Source organism: Pipistrellus kuhlii, unplaced genomic scaffold (genome assembly GCF_014108245.1).
Source record: "Pipistrellus kuhlii isolate mPipKuh1 unplaced genomic scaffold, mPipKuh1.p scaffold_m20_p_4, whole genome shotgun sequence".
In the NCBI taxonomy this organism is placed as follows: domain Eukaryota; kingdom Metazoa; phylum Chordata; class Mammalia; order Chiroptera; family Vespertilionidae; genus Pipistrellus; species Pipistrellus kuhlii.
The window spans coordinates 54,266,526-54,283,118 of NW_023425540.1; the positions used below are offsets into that span (position 1 = coordinate 54,266,526).

Here is a 16,593-nt window from a genome sequence, read left to right on the forward strand (position 1 = left end):
ATCTTCCTGGTTTTACAGCCATTAAGAACCCTGGGCTTTATGCCTGAAGTATATTCCTGCACATACTAAATGCCTAATATGTAGAGATTTGTAATAAATGATGAAAAATTCATGCAATGAAATCCTACATAGATATAAATAAGTTATAAAGTAATCTATAAATCACACAAATTATAGAAATATTTAATTATAGTTACATTTTTTGAAAATCACTAGGTGATATCAGTCTTGAAAAAAATACCCTTCTTGCTCACCATTTTGAAAGTTGTTCCTATAATCCAATTTCAGCCACATTCATAGATATACATACATATATACATACACATACACATGGTTCTCAACTATGTTAAGAAATTATTAATTTCAAGATTTAATAACCCAGTCAGATTTTGGATTAGTAGTTATTTTCATCCATATCATTTTACTTTTCTCTTTATGTCCAGGAAGCATATTAAAAATTCAGTGTTAATCTTTGTTTTAAAATTTACACCATATTTTTTTCTGGTGTAGTGGAAGGAAGTGCATTTTGCCAAAAGGAAATTGCACTGTTTGTCACTCTATACTTGATGTATATATACATACTTTCATTCATCTGACAACACAAATTTTTTAGGAAAAAGTTCTGCTATTTGAGTCACTTTCCACACATGCTTTATCCACTAATGAAAACTTTCTAAATTCTGAGGGTTTTCTGAAGAACACTTCCTTAAAACTGTATAACTAAAGTAGAACAATGGTTTTTAAATATAATTTTCAATGCATCATTAACCTTTACTTTAAGCACCTACTAAGTTTAATATACTGTGTTTTATATTATGAGTGCTATAACTTGATCTTTGTCCTCAAGGTGCTTAGAGTCTAGTAGAATTGAGAAGAGGTACAAACATATCTATAATACAAAACAGAATGTGCTAAGTATTTTGAGAGCTTTACAAATTGGTATTATAGAACACACTGTGCCCTTTGCCAATTAGTTCCATCTGGGAGGATCAGGGAATGCTTTAAGAAAAAAAGAGTACCAGAACTTGGAAGTGGAGCATGGCATTGACATGTGAAAATAAAGGAAAGGAACTCTACTCCTGGGCAGAAGAAAAAAAAGGCACCAAGTCAAGATGTTTAAAGTATCATTCAGGAGCAGAAATTATCCATATGCAATTAAAGAGTAGGGCATAGAAGAAGGAATTCTGGAAGACAGGATTAAAAAGTTAAATTGAGACATGTCTAAAAATAATCAAAGCAGGGAGGGAGATTAACCTCAGAATTTATAAGCCTATATGCATAACCTATGGACACAGACAATAGTAGGGTGAAGGCCAGGCAGGGAGTGGGTAGGAAGTCAATGGGGGGAAAAGGATATCAGTAATACTTTCAACAATATAATTTAAAAAAAAAACTCTCTTGCATTTAATCTTGAAAAATTGCTTCAGAAAATGCTTTGTAACTCATTCTTTCCTTTAATTACTTGAGGTGCATTTCCTTTAGTGGAAACTTTTTCAGAAACAGGATTCATTTATATCTTTAGAGTTGCATTGTCTTAGTTATGTTACTGCCAAATACATTCCAATTAAGGAACATTAAAATAATCCCAGCAGGTGTGGCTCAGTGGTTGAGTGTTGACCTATGAACCAGGAGGTCACGGGTTCAATTCCCAGTCAGGGTTCAGGCCAAGGGATTTGGGCTGAATCCCCAGTAGGGAGTTGACCAGTGATTCTCATCACTGATGTTTCTATCTTTCTCTCCCTTTTCCTTTCTCTCTGAAATCAATAAGAATATATATATATATATATATATATATATATATATATATATGTATATGTATATAATCATTATATATATATATATGATTATTAAAATAACTGTAGACTGAAGATCCATCATTAGCACCTTCCAGCTAATTTTAAATGTAGTTTCTATTTTCCAGCTTTCTCCCCACTACCTATGATAAAAAAATGTTCCTTGTGTGGACTTCTGAACTTGATTTCACCCAGTATTTTAATTACAATTTTTTTTTCTGAAAACAAAGGTGCAGAAATGAACTACTAATTCCGCCCTTACTGTGGAGGAATACTGGCCACTCAGGCTTTCAGAGTCATAGAGACCCACATTTCCAACCCATCAGCTCCCAAGTTATTCTTCTGACCCAACTGAATATATTATATTTTTTCCTGAGAAGTATTGAAATGTTTTTAAGACCTCATTACCTCATTCACTGTCCTTATAACCCTATAAAAAAAAAAGTTTTCATAGACTTTCATTGTAAATTATTCTCCAGGGTATCATTGGGCTGCTCATTAAAATGGTGTTGTTGCTATGATGATATTTCTCAGCAGGGATGTTCTAAATAACTGATTAATATGCAAATCACTAAAAATGTAGCTTTTGCTGTTAAATTGGCCAATTCCAGGGACCTGAGTTGCTGAAACAAAACAAAACAAAACAAAATGAAATAAAATATTCAAGCCTATTTCCTGACAGAGTGTCATCTAAGATGCTAACAAGCCAGGTGATTAATGTGTTTTTTTTTATAGCATTATGATATAATCTATCAACACATTTATCATCTTCAAATTATTTGTGTTGCTCTTAATTCTGTAGTACTCCAAAATGCTTTAGAACTTAGGACAAACATTGGAATGTTGTGGCACTTCTTTCAAATGAGGGTTAATACATATCCATAATTAATGTTATATTATTTAATGATTTTTATAGAATCCTTTTATCTTGCTACACATATTTAACATTACTATAGTCTGTTATTAAATATCTTCTTAAGGTCTTATTTATACATGGAAAAGAAAAAAGAAAAACATATGGTTTTGTTATTGTCCTGCCTTGCAAAACAAAACTATGGAGAAAACAGAATTAAATTAGAACCATATAATGTCAACCTTCCTAAACCATACATTCTAGACACCCTAGTGTTGCCAGAGGTTGCTAACAACATAGCTGATCTTGAGAAGGTGCTTTCAGAAGGAAGCAGGCCATCTCTCCGCACTCGCCCTCAGTGTCTGCGGCACATGCACAGAAGCCCTTTCCTGAAATCGTCACATATGCTTTCTGGTTTGTTCAGTGAGCAAGCACCAAGTCACTGGAGATTTTATGCCCAGTGACTTCCCACCAGGCAAATTCTAATTTGGCAGCGGTTCCAGGTTCCTCCTGGTGAGAAAGCTGCTTCTGGCAGAAGCTTCTGCCTGATGGAGCGAGGTGTTTCCGCCCATGGCTCCCTTCTCCTCAGACCAGGCCTGAGATCACATCTGTTCCTAGGGCTCCAAGCCCAAGGGACGTCGGAGCAAAGAATCACCACAGAGAACTCTGCATGTTCTGGCTAAATGCAATCTTCTTCCCTGTGTCGGAGTGAATGCTCCTCGTTGCCTAATGACCCTGTTGTTTCTTATTCCTGGCATGAGCTTTTACCTGAGAAGTATAACATGACATTGTGTGTGGGAGAAATCAGTATAAATTAGATTGTGGCATCCACGCCATGGAAAAACGTATGGAGGCTTACTTTTCCTGGGATAATGTGACGACATGATCATAGATAAGATGAGATATTTTAGAATCAAAGACAATTTTAGCAACAACAGAATTAAGAATGAATAAAAAGATTGCCTTGTTTATAAAATAAAAACTGTTTTCGGTATGCTGAATTATTTTAATCATAAAAATATTCAAGTATGAAAATTAAAATGGGTGAAGTTACTTCTTATGAATGCTGCAAACTCCTCTGATTCTAACCCCACCAAAGTACCCTCTCTACCTGAGCATGTTGAAAACTCAATGGAAATTTCTGGCTTTATTTGAACAAAAATACTCAGGAAAGTAATATTCCTATTATAAGTTTAATCAACTTATAATTTTTAGAAATGTTCCAAAGGGAAAATGAGAAAGGAGAAGCTCATTTAAAAAATAATAATTATTATTATTTTTATTATTATTATTATTATTGCTAGCTTGTAGAATAAATAGGCACCTCCAAGAGCTGGTAGCACATAGTATTCTTAATTAAAACATTGCAAATGTTTCCAATTCTCCATTCATAGTTGCATGTGAGATAAGTAAATATCCCTTCCACTTCATCTCCTTTAGTAACACTTTTAGTTTTCACAATAGTAGGTACTGAGCTAAGCTTTTCCTTTGAGGCCACTTCCTGAATTAGTAACCACTTGAAACATACTCTTTTCAAAGAGAGACAATAGTTTATGCCATCTTTTTGTATGCTTCATTTAAGCAGTTTTGTATGAGTGTGAAAGAAAGAGATATTTCTGAGAGAAATGGCAGTATGTGATGCTGCCTGTGGCTCTTTTACAAGGAAACTACCAGCTCTCAATAATGTGAAAAACTTCTCGAGAGGCGCTGTGGCACAGCAAGTCACTGAACCAGAGAAATTCAATTTGCCTACTGTAAAGTATGTTTTGTCTGTCTCAGAAAGCTCTAATTCAATCCAAAATTACCTTCTAGAAGCAGTCACTCTGGCCAAGGAAGGGTGCTCAGGGTGTGGGATAGGACAGAATACTGTCGGAAAAGCACCCAATGCTGCTTCTCACTCTTGGAACTCGAACCGCTGACCCGCCCGGAGGTCACTGATCTCTCCATGTTTTAGATCTATGTTTGTGATTGATTAAGCTTTGGGTAAGTTTTACTTTTAATCTACATTTACTCGCATAGGGCCAGGGGGAAAACAGAAAACAGGCGATGCTTAGGGTAATAATATGTGGATATGTAAGGAAATATATTTCTGCTTGAGTTCTATGAATCACACATTATTTGCAGATAGCTTTGTATAGGCCTGGGAGTTTTGAAATAGCACTTTAACATATACCTTTGTGGCTTATCCTTGGGTAGAGAAACTAATGGTCCATATAAACTAACTAAAAGCTTACTTTAACTTCCCTAAATTACATAGTTAAATTTATGTTATCAAAACTTGGCAGATTTTGTCAGGTGTCATGTCTTGCCTCTGCTTTATGTAGAAATCATGATACTAACTTGCCTATGCTAATGTGATTAATTTCAATCATTCGATGATAGGAATTATGGGATTTTTCTAATTTTTGAGTCATTAATATGAAGTATATACTATATTTTCCAGCATATAAGACGACTTTTGAAACGAAAAAAAGTCAACCGAAAATCAGGGGAAAAGACCAAAATTGCACAAAAATTACCTGCAGATCTTGATGGCAAAGTAAGTCTTTTCTTTGAAGTGGGGGGTAGTCTTATACAGCGAAAATAGGCCTAAACCTATGTTTTAACTGTAAAATTAGGGGGTCGTCTTATACGCCGGAAAATACGGTATTTGTCACACCTCCTGAAAAAATAAAGCTTAAAGTAGTTGTTGGGTCCTTTATCCAAATTCATAAGTGCTAAGGCATCTTAAAATTATCTAAGGACTACACATAAAAGTATAAAGATAGAAACTTGGTCAATATCTTTAACAATTTTATTTTGAAAACTAAGATTACTTTTATAGTTCTACTACAGGCTAGGAGCATGGACTCTTGCACTGGTGGGGCCTTCGACCTGGCTTGCCAGTTTCAGGCCAAAACTGGCTCTTTGACATCCCCCGAGGGGTCCCAGATTGTGAGAGGGCAGTTCTCAGGTGACACACCCCAGGATTAGGCTCCCTCCTCTCTTCTCCCAATACTATGTCCCTTTCTCTGTCTGTCTCTCTTCTTTCATCTCACTTTACCCTAAGTTTGGTGGTAACTGATGACTTGTGGGCATTCACTAGTAGCTGCAAAAATGCAATTATTTAGCAAACTGGGTTTACTTAGCCTGCAATCTAGCCAGCCTAGGCAGGCTTTTCTGTCCAGGTGGAGTCCTGTGGCAGCCAGAACCTCCTTCCTCCCACCTGAGCTGCTCCTTTATCTTCTTCCCTTTCCAGAGGTTGCCTGCTGTAGCTACTGTCCACCCAGAAGGAAGGAAGTTGAGGCCCATTTCCCGGCCGAGAGTGGGAGTGGGAAAATTCGCTGCCTCCACTGGAAATCGATATTAAGTAGATGGGCCAGTGTGAGCACCAGTCGTCAGGGCCACAGCCAGCAGGTCTGCACGTCTCATCATTTAGCTAATCGAATCAAAATGTTTCTGTAAGAGCCAGACCCAAAGTGAAGAGCCAATGGGCTAGAGGCCCGGTGCACGCATTCATGCACTGGTGGGGTCCCTTGGCCTGGACTGCGGGGATCAGGCCAAAACCAGCTCTCTGACATCCCCCAAGGGGCCCTGGATTGTGAGATGGCTGTTCTTGGATGACAAATTCCCTCTACTCTGGTTTCAAGTGTGTCACCTGAAAACTGCAGCTTCCAAGTCACCGTAGCTCGGCAACTCCTGCATTGAGTGGCTGCCCCCTGGTGGTCAATGTGCATCATAGCTACCTGTCAGACAGTCGTATGGTCAGCCACTTAGGCTTTTATGTGTATAGATTAGAGGCCTGGTGGACAAAATTCATGCATGAAAGGGTGGGGGGAGGAGTGTCTCTCAGCCCGGCAGTCAGCCCACAGGAATCAGGCCTAAACAGGCAGTCAGATATCCCTCTCACAATCTGGGACTGCTGGCTCCAACCATTCACCTGCCTGCCAACCTGATTGTCCCTAACCACCTCTGTCTGCCTACCTGATGCTCCTAACTGTTCCCCTGCCTGATCACCCCTAACTGCTCTCCCCTGCAGGCTTGACCTCCTCTAACCACCTCTCCCTCAGCCCCACCACCATAGCTTTTCCCAGAAGGATGCCCTGCCCTCCAGTTCCCCGATATCCATGTATTTTTGTATATGTGTATATGTATGCATATTGTTTTGTTAATCCTCACCTGAGGACATTTTTCATTGTTTTTTTCTACAAGTGAAGGTGAGAGACAGAGAAATATGGATGTAAAAAAAGACACATCCATTAATTGCTTCCTGTACCTGCCTTGACTGGATCTGGCCAAAACAATGCCTCCGACAGGGCCAACTGCTGGTGGCCCACTGGGGCTCAGGTGTTAAGCTTATGGCAATTTTATGTTTCTGCTTCCACTTCTGGTAGAGGTCCTACTTGTAGGAGCTGCTGATGTAGCAACCACTCTCTGTCTTGATCTTCTTCTTGTCCTCCTGTCCTGACTTTCCCAAAAACCACTTATTCTGGTCCCACGTGAGGTGCTGCCAGCCCCTGGTCAGGTTCTGGGCCTCGTTCCCCATCAGGACCAGGACAGCACCAGCCACCTGCTGCTCCAAGGGCCCCTGTCCCCACCAACGCTCAGGCCTAGTTCACTGTCGAAGTCCTTGGGCCGATGGGGACAAAGAAATTCTGGTCCAGCGGCTGGGCCTCCTCCTTCTACCTCTTGGCTCCCCGCTCAGGTCCTGGATGCATGGGCTAGCGGCCTGTAGGCTCTGTGAAGATGTCCTCTTCCTCCCCCTTCACCTCCTCCTTCTCTTCCCTCCTTCTCCTTCCAAGGCTGCTCTGCCCGCCACTCTGGGCAGCTCAGGGCTGGGCCAGCCAGGCCCTCCTGCCGCTCCTGCCGCCCTGCTGGAAGCTGGTGATGGCCTTGCGGTCCTCTAGCCGCTTGGCCGCATCATCCGGCTGCTCAGATCCCGGCTGGAGGCTTTGATTTCAAAGATGCTCCCCGTGAGTAGTACTACTGCTTGATGCTGTCCACCAACCTCAGCTGCTGCAGCTCCTCCTCCTTGAAGCTCACACTGAAGAGGGGGTGCAGGCCCAGTCATACGAGGTCCAGATCTTGGCCTGTTTGATGGACTCTGGTGAAGGTGCCGACCAAGAGCGCATGTACTGCTGCTGGGTGCTGTCCGCCCACAGCCCAGGCCCCGCAACTGCAGCTATGCCCCTGGGGTGCTCCTCAGGCTGTATCCTCGAGTCCCCCATGCTTTGTGCACCCAGCCCAGCACACCGTCCACTCCGACCTCACCTGCAGGCTCCTCTTGGGGGCGGGCGAGTGTGAGGGCCCACCAGGAACAGGTGCAGGTCCAGCAGGTTGGTGACCTCATCTGGCCAGCAAGGAGCAGGCTGTGCCACTTCGGCCATCCCGGACACACGACCCACGTGGGGCAGGAAGAGCTGGCCCTCCCCGGGAAGCTGAAGTTGAGGACGTTGTCCAGCAGCGGGATGCCCAGGCCGAGCCACCAGCTCAGTCACCATGAGGGGGAGCACTTGCCATGGGGGCACTTGGACGGGTTGATCCTACAGGCCGCCTGGTCCAGGGCGCTGTGGATGTGGGCACAGCTTACCAGGGACCCGGAGGCTTTGCTCCAGCCACACCAGCAGGTATCTGTACTGGGTGGCTTCCCTCAGTCAGGCTTTGTAAAGAAGGACATCCGCCCTAATTAGCATATTACCCTTTTATTAGTACAGGTTCTTATAGCCAAATGTAAGAAAGTGTTTACTAATAAAATGCAGCAATATTATAGTTTTTATGGTGATTCAAAAGAATTTCCCAGAGATCTTGTTTTTAAAAAATGCAATTTTTAGAATTACAGGTGACAAACCCTTGAAATTTTAGTTCATAAGGTTGAAAGCAGATCTCAGCACCACCAGTTTAACAAACAATCCAGTAATTATGATTGCAGGTGATTATCTGAGTACATTTGGAGAAAGAAAAAAAATATTGTCACAAAAATATCAACAACAAAAAAATACCTGGGAAATAAAAATGTTATGTGTAAAATATTGCACTAGGAAAATATTTTAGTTATATTGGTATCTTTTAAAGTGATGTGAAATATTTTATAATTTACTTATAGGGAGATTAGAATAGTTAATGAAGTCAAAGTCTATAGCTTTAAAAAAAAAATCCCTCCATCCATACAACACATGATTAATTTTTTCAACAGAGATTAATTCCTTTGCTTTTTTAATAGGGAAATTTTATATTTGTAGTTGTATAGACAATTCTTGTTACATAGAGATCCAACTGCCTAATTTATTTCTGTATAACCAAACTCTCAAAGTAATTGAGATTGATCCATCATTGCTGAATAATATGTTTCAATACTCAAAGGAAAATTCTTGATTATACTTTCAGATTTGAGCAGCATGAAACTGTCAGGTATTCCAGACTGCTTTTTAAATAAAAACAGACATCCTTTATTTTGCTCAGCTAACAACGGTGAGATGAGCCTACATATCTGGGGAGAAAAGTAATTTTAAATGTTTACTTATTCTAAAAATGAAAAGAAAATATATGTGCTGGGAAATTATTAGCACTATTGTCTATACTTTAGTGACAAAAATAAGAACATTTGTATTTATTTATTTTTTCATATTAAGTGTTACTTTAAGTACTTTATATAGTGGGAACATGTGAGAGTTAAAGTGATTTAGGCTCTCTGATGATCACTTAGGGCATTATAAAATGAATAAATTTTGGGACACTTATACCTTTACAATTTTAAAAAGAACACATCCATTAACCCTAGCTAGTTTGACTTACTAGATAGAATGTTAGCCTGTGGATGGAAGGGTCCAGGGTTCCATTCTGGTTAGGTTGTGGGCGTGCGGGAGGCAGCTGATTAATGATTCTCATCATTCATGTTTCTATCTCTCTCTTCTTCTCCATTCCTCTCTTAAATCAATAAAAATATGTATATGTGTTTAAAAATAATACTTCCATTAAGGGGTAAATAACATGAAAACAATATGGTAGAATATACTCACTATTCATGACTTTTTACGAGGTGACAAATTAGCCACACAAGGGTGGCTTTATTAGGAAATTCGTGGGAATGGCACTTTGTGACTCTTCTTTTTGTGAACCCTTTCTAAGGCTCCCTGTTTTCCATTTTCAATAAATATTCAGTTTCTTACAAGATACTCTCAACTTTTGTCTTCTTTTTCTAAATGAAAATTGCCAAATTGAATGACATTCAGGACACAAATCTTGGATCTGCCCTTGAATATAAAGATATATTTTTATAGTTGAAAGTAAAGAACAAAGTAGATACCTATTCTGTCGTTTTGACAGCTTACTCCACAGAAGCCATTAAAACTTTCCTTTTTCAAAATGGTAAACAGTACTAGGTATGTGCGTTCAATCAAACCAGAAAAGAAGGGAGAAAAGTTCTTTAAGAAAGGGATGAATTGTTATTTTAATCACACACCATCTTTTCAGCATATAAAGTTAATATTAAAAATGTACCTTTTGAGAAAGAGAGTTATAAAGAAACTAGCTGAGATAGAAGTGAACTATTTAGAAGTATAAAACAATCAAACAAAAACTACTGCTGAAACTAAAAGTAGGTAAATGCTTTTAATTGAGTTTCTTGTTTGTTTTGAACAGGAGCACAACCACCATAAACATTCTCTAGATTAGAAGGAAGGCAGAAAGATTAGCTTCTCCAAATTATCTGAAACAAAGTTGGTCAAGTTCAGAAAATGTCTTCATCCCAATCCATATTTCTAATATATGTGATTATTGAGAGAAAATTGCTCAGAGTTCAAAGAGAAGCATACTTTACATGGCCATATGAATATTTGCTTCTACAATTCTATAGGAGTTCAGAATGAGGCATCCCTAGATGTGTCTCACTGGTATGAAAATTACTTTGAGCTTAAGGCAACTGAGAACATACAAGCTTAAGGGAAATATCTGCTCCCTCCCCAGCCCATCTCCCCTAACTATCTAGATGAATTTAAATTAGGAGTCTGGCCCACGAAGGGTTATCACTAGAAATGACTTTTTGCCTATCTATCTGACAGGGAAAACTAATAATTTCTGAGCACCTGTTCTCCCTCAATTACTATCTGAAGCCCCAAGCTGTTACTTCACCCCTAGCTCAAAATGTCTTGTAAACCCTATTTTCCTTTCTGCCTCTGACCCCTCACATATGTAGAGTCTCTGATTATCTCATGTATGTAGAGTTCCCATACTTAAGTATGTATTAAATTTGGTTATTTTATCTTGTTAATCTGTCTCATGTCTATTTGATTGAAGGTAGAGATAAGTTTTTTCCTCCCTCACCATTCCAAATGACTTAAAATGTGATTTTAATTATTTAGCTATTTGAATTTTTTATGGAAAGCCATACAGGTCCACAAAACTTCAATAATTAAATAAATGTTTAGTTAGCAGAATTTTGTTATTCTAATGGCCTATTCTAGTTGTTTCATCTCCCATGTTCTTCCCTGCCTGTTATATCCCCTTTAATAAAGAAGCTAGACTTCAGACATGAACCTCTGAAGCATTGGGATCCTCATTGAGAATGAGAAAATCACACTTTTGCAGCCTCTCTTTTCTCATCTATGAATTTTTTTTAAATGTTACTTTGTAATAGTCAATCCAGTTTTAAAAATATGTATTTTTGAACTATCAGAGAAAAATAAATCATCGGATTCTAATCAGCATAGAAAGTAACTGTTTAGTATTGGGGTAACGTGTTCTGTACAGTGGCAACTTTAGGTCATCCACCTTTTCCTAGTGAATGTACTCTCAGTGTTAACAATTAGTGATCTTGAGCTTCCTTCTTTATACCTGTCAGGCATTTGTATGTCTTCTTTGTAGAAATGTCTGTCTATTCAAGTCTTCCCATTTTTTTAAAAGTTGGTTTTGTTTTCTTTGTTAATCAATTCCTGATATTTTCTACAACATGGATAAATCTTAATGAAATAAATCAGGCACAGAAAGAGTAATACTACTTACATGCAATAGCCAATATAGTCAAACTCATAAAAGTAAAAAGTAAAATGGTGGTTTCCGGAAACAGAAAGTAGGAGAAATAGAATGTTGCTGCTCAATGGCCATAGTTTTAGACATGAAAATTTTAAAAAAGTACTGGATACCTTCTGGAAGAATTCATAGCCAAGATCCTTTAGGGGAAAATGGAGTAGGCTATACAGACAAAATCAGAGCAAGGAAAATAGTCCAGGTACAGAAGGTCACTAAGGTGTAAAGCCTTGGGTGGCTAGCAATGGGCATGGGGGGAAAAAGAGAAATAAATAAGAAAGGCACATAGGCTCACAGTGACATGAAGTGGTGATTCAGGCAATAAATAAGGAGGCCCACGGGCTGCTCTGTACACCTGCTGAGCCATCATTATTTTTCCACAGGATCTCCAAGTATAAGTGTCCATGGGGAACACCTTGACTTTTTAGTAGACACTGGAGCCATTTATACAAATTTAAATACAAGAATGACTAAAAGAAGTCAGTAAACCATCTAAATAGTGGGATTTATTGTAAAGATGCAACAAAAGGCTTGTCTCCAATCCCTAGAGTATCAATTAGGAGATTTAAAATTGCCAAACAAGTTTTCTCTATATGACTGAATGTTCCATTCCTCTGCTGGGATGGGAATTCCCCTGTAACTTGCATGCCCAAGTAACCTTGTCTTATGAAAGGCAGCTGCTTTGCCTGCAGGTTCCATCAGAACATACACCCCAACTACAAATGATTTTAACATGTTAACAGGGACCAAAATGAGAACCAATCTCTCCTATTAGCAAGTGAGTCAAACTGGGCATATGGGACTCCAGGGTGAGTAATCAATGCTCACCAGAGTGGCCTAAGATGTCCCTGGAGAAACCCCAGACAGTGATAATTATTTCTTTAGATGTCTATTACCTGGTAGGGAGTAGCTACACATCAGCATGTACTTCAGAATCTCTCTATGACTTTAATCACCATAGCCAATGATACTGCCACTTCACTCATTAATCTCTGAAGGCCTCTAGATTTTCTGACTAAACTTGTTCTAGATAATCAAATTCCTTTACATTACATACTAGTAGCCCATGCATGAATTTGTGTATGGATGGGGTCCAGCCAGCCTGACCCAATTGGGGTGGAGGGCTGACTAGGGATGGAGACAGTTGCGGGAGGGGCCACAGGCAGTTGGCCAGCCAGGCTTGCTCCCTGGTTGAACTGCCAATAGAATGCCCAGTTAAGGGGAGAATTTGCATATTAGTGTTTTATTATATAGGATTAGCAAAACAGGGAGGTGTTTGTATGACCATCAATTCCTTTTGTTGTACTTACTATAACAAGCTGAAATAGAAATAAGCATCACAAAAATCAGGCATCAGGCTACTTGATTTCAGGAAACACTTGAGGAAACTGAGATTAGTTTACGAGTCAATAAACACCCCCAAAACTCAGGTCCACATTATGGGGAATTTTAATTTAGGCTTTACCGTCTTTTCCTTTATAATGCTTGACTTTATTGTTTTAAAGTTCCTTATGGCTTGTTTTTCCCAGGCTCGAAAATTTGTATCTGCCTTACAGGAACCCCTAAGAAAAGTATTTGCTTTTAACACACAAGATTTTGCTTCAAAACAGGCTCAAGTTATTCATTCCATCAGAAAATTCAAAAGCTCCATAGATAGGGAGAAATAATTGAAAGTGGTAATTTTCTAAGATTGGTAACATTTACTAAGATTAATAAAGCTACCATTTTAATCTTAGCAAATGTTAAACTCAGCTTGTTGCTCTCACCTGGTATCATTAACTTGAAATTAAACCTTCTGAGTTTATTTTCTAAGTATACTTTACTATAATTGGCAGTTTCAGTTCCTATATGGACCTAAGGAGCAGCCTGACCTTCAAGGCCCTGCCTAATGCCAACCACCCAGACATAGGAATTCACTGACACACACAAAAAAATACAGAATAGATAGTAAACTCAAGGATGCTGACCATGAAATTCCATATTTTAGTCCAGGGAGGACACTGCCTGCACTCCCACCGCCCTTGCCCCACCACCTGCACTGAGATGCTAACATGGGCTTTGGGACTAGATTCTTCCATCTTCTTGGGTAACTGGCACTTGAATAAATTTCTTTCCTTTTCCACAAGCATCTGTCTCATGAGTTTGACTTATCTTGTGTCAGGCAGCCAAACCTGGGTTTAGATAGTTTTATCTCTAGAATACATAATGTTAAAACCTAATAAGAATATTAACAATATAATAAGAAATGGGCAAATGATTAGAACACTTTAGGATAGAAGATATACAGATGTTCTACTTCACTAGACCCTGGGGAAATTCACATTAATACCACAATGGAATACCATTACATATGTTAGAATAACTATAGTTAAATAGCTGATGGTACAAGTGCTGGTAAGGATGTAGAGAAACTGGTACTCAGAGACTTTTCTGATAGAAAGGTAAAATACCAAACCACTTTGAAAAAAAAACAAAGATTAGCGAGTTCTAAAACAGTTTAGCATATGACTACTATATAATTCAGCTACTCTAATCTTAGATATTTAGCCAACATTAAAAAAAAAAGTATGTTGTTGAAAGACTTGCATAAGAATGTTCATATAGTTTAACTTGCAATATAACTAAAAACTTGAAATAACCCAATATTTGTTAGTAGCGGTATAAACGAATTGTGGTATATCCACACAATGGAATCCTTTTCAGAAAAAAAAAAAAAAAAAAAAAAAAAAAAGGAACAAAGGATCAATATATATATATATATATATATATATATATATATATATATATATATATATATAATACTTCCCTATAACTTCCCTATAATTCCATTTATATAAAATTTTAGAAAATACCAAATAATTTTTAGTAACAAATAGATCAGTGGAGTTATAGAATAATAGGAATGAGGTAAAGAGGGACATAGCAGAGAAAGTATAAAGTAGCATAAGGAAACTTTTGGGTTTGATAAATATCTTCACTATCTTACTCGTGATAGATTTACAGAGTCTAATCTCTGAGATATCACACACTTTAAATGCATAGTCATTTTACATCAATTATACATCAATAAACATAAAATGTGGGTTCAAGAGTTTCCCCACCCACAACTCCACAAAGATATAACGAGTAAAGGAGGATTTCACTTTTTTTGCATTATTACTCTAGATCTTAATCTTTTAACCACTGCAATAAATCACTATACTCCACTACAGTCATGGAACAAAACAACTAAGTACTTTTTTGGCATCCTTCAAGCCATGGGTTCCTAGCCAATCACTCTTGAAAGGTAGAAACTGAAGTGAGCACTTGCTTCTCATGGCCCTTTTCATTTATCACTGTCCACTCACACAAGGCAGTGTAGGGGACCGACACGGCATTACACTGACGGCTACAAGTACTTTCTCCTCAAAACACATCCTTATGATTCTGTGACTGGAACAAAAATGAAAAGGCAATAGCTGTGACACTTAGTCTTCTCTCCCAAGATATCCAGATAAAAAATAGGTTCTGCCCATCCTGAAGATTGTCTAGACTCACTTGTACTGCAGTTCACTCCAAAGGTTAATTATATATATATGTATATGTATATGTATATGTATATGTATATGTATATGTATATGTATATGTATATGTTTCATGATTGTCATTGTTTCTACAGCTTCCAAATAAGTCAGCTAGCCTGCCTGCAAGCTTCTGAGATTTATTTAAGTAAGGAGTCCATGGCATTTTCTGTCCTTTGAACCTCTAATGAGGAGATTTTAGCAGATGGGATCTAATTTATAAGGATAACTTATCCTTGATAATGAAGCACAGCCTGTTAAGGACTTACATAAACAAGGGCTAAAATGCAATGCCAAAACAAATCACGTTGACATGTTTTAAAAATATAAGGGGCTTCTTCAAATATCATCAAGAATGAGTCATTTGGAGTTTCGGGTTCATACATCAATGCAGTTGCTGTCACTATGAAAAATTGGACTTTTTGTTTACTTAAAATTTGAAATGCCATGATTTGGTACTTGAAAAATGAGGCGGGAAAAATGAACATTCTCTTGTTTGTGAAAAATGGGGATTTTATTAGAGTAAAGTAGGGAGGCGGAGAGAGCTCTCATCTGCTCTGGGTAAGCAGTGTTTACACAGGAAGAAATATAACAATGGCAGATCACTCAAGACAATTTGGAGCAGAATCACTTAGGGAGCTGATGACAACAGGAGCCAAGAATACGGCCTGGACCAAGAGCTGAACCTCTTTGTCCCTATACACACATCACGGATAAATGCATCTTGAAGTAAGACTCATATTTCAGAGTAGCAATGAGACTCCCCAGTTAGAATGCATCTGTTAATAATAAAAATTTCCCTTCTGGAATGAGAGTTTAATAGTTCTTGTTCATGCTTTAAATAGGAGATCACAGCAATAAATCAGCATTATAATTTTAGTAGGTAGTAACATATGAAACATAATATATTATTTCTGGCATTTAATTTGGTCAAAATTAAGTTAAGATATTCACCCAAAGGGACAGGTTGATAAAGTAATAATTATGAGCATACAATCCTAATAACTTTTGTACTTTGTGCATTTTGGAAACACCAGTGAGTTTAACATACATCTTATCTTTTTTATCATAATGAGAAACATTGGGTTATTTTATTCGACTTTAGAAGCCACATATTTATTTCTAATAAAATTGATCAAAATAAGGTTTAAACACACACTGTGTTCTACATGTTTTCACATATTCCTTTAATGAATTCCATTAGTTGTAAACATATGAGAATAATTATTTAGTGAACTTTTTAAAGATAAATATCTACATTTGTAGTTTTAGATGGGTCATTTTAATTTTAGATTTGTGTGTCAATTCATTAAATTAATCTCAATGCCCCCATCCATCTATATGCATGCATACATAAAAATACACACACATATATATACACAAGTAT

The 16,593-nt window shown here is 38.0% G+C and overlaps 1 pseudogene; it reads right to left on the reverse strand.

The window, feature by feature from the left end:
• Window positions 1-2,202: 2,202 nt before the first annotated feature.
• The window catches only part of LOC118703648, a 101,241-nt pseudogene continuing 86,850 nt past the window's right edge, over window positions 2,203-16,593 (reverse strand).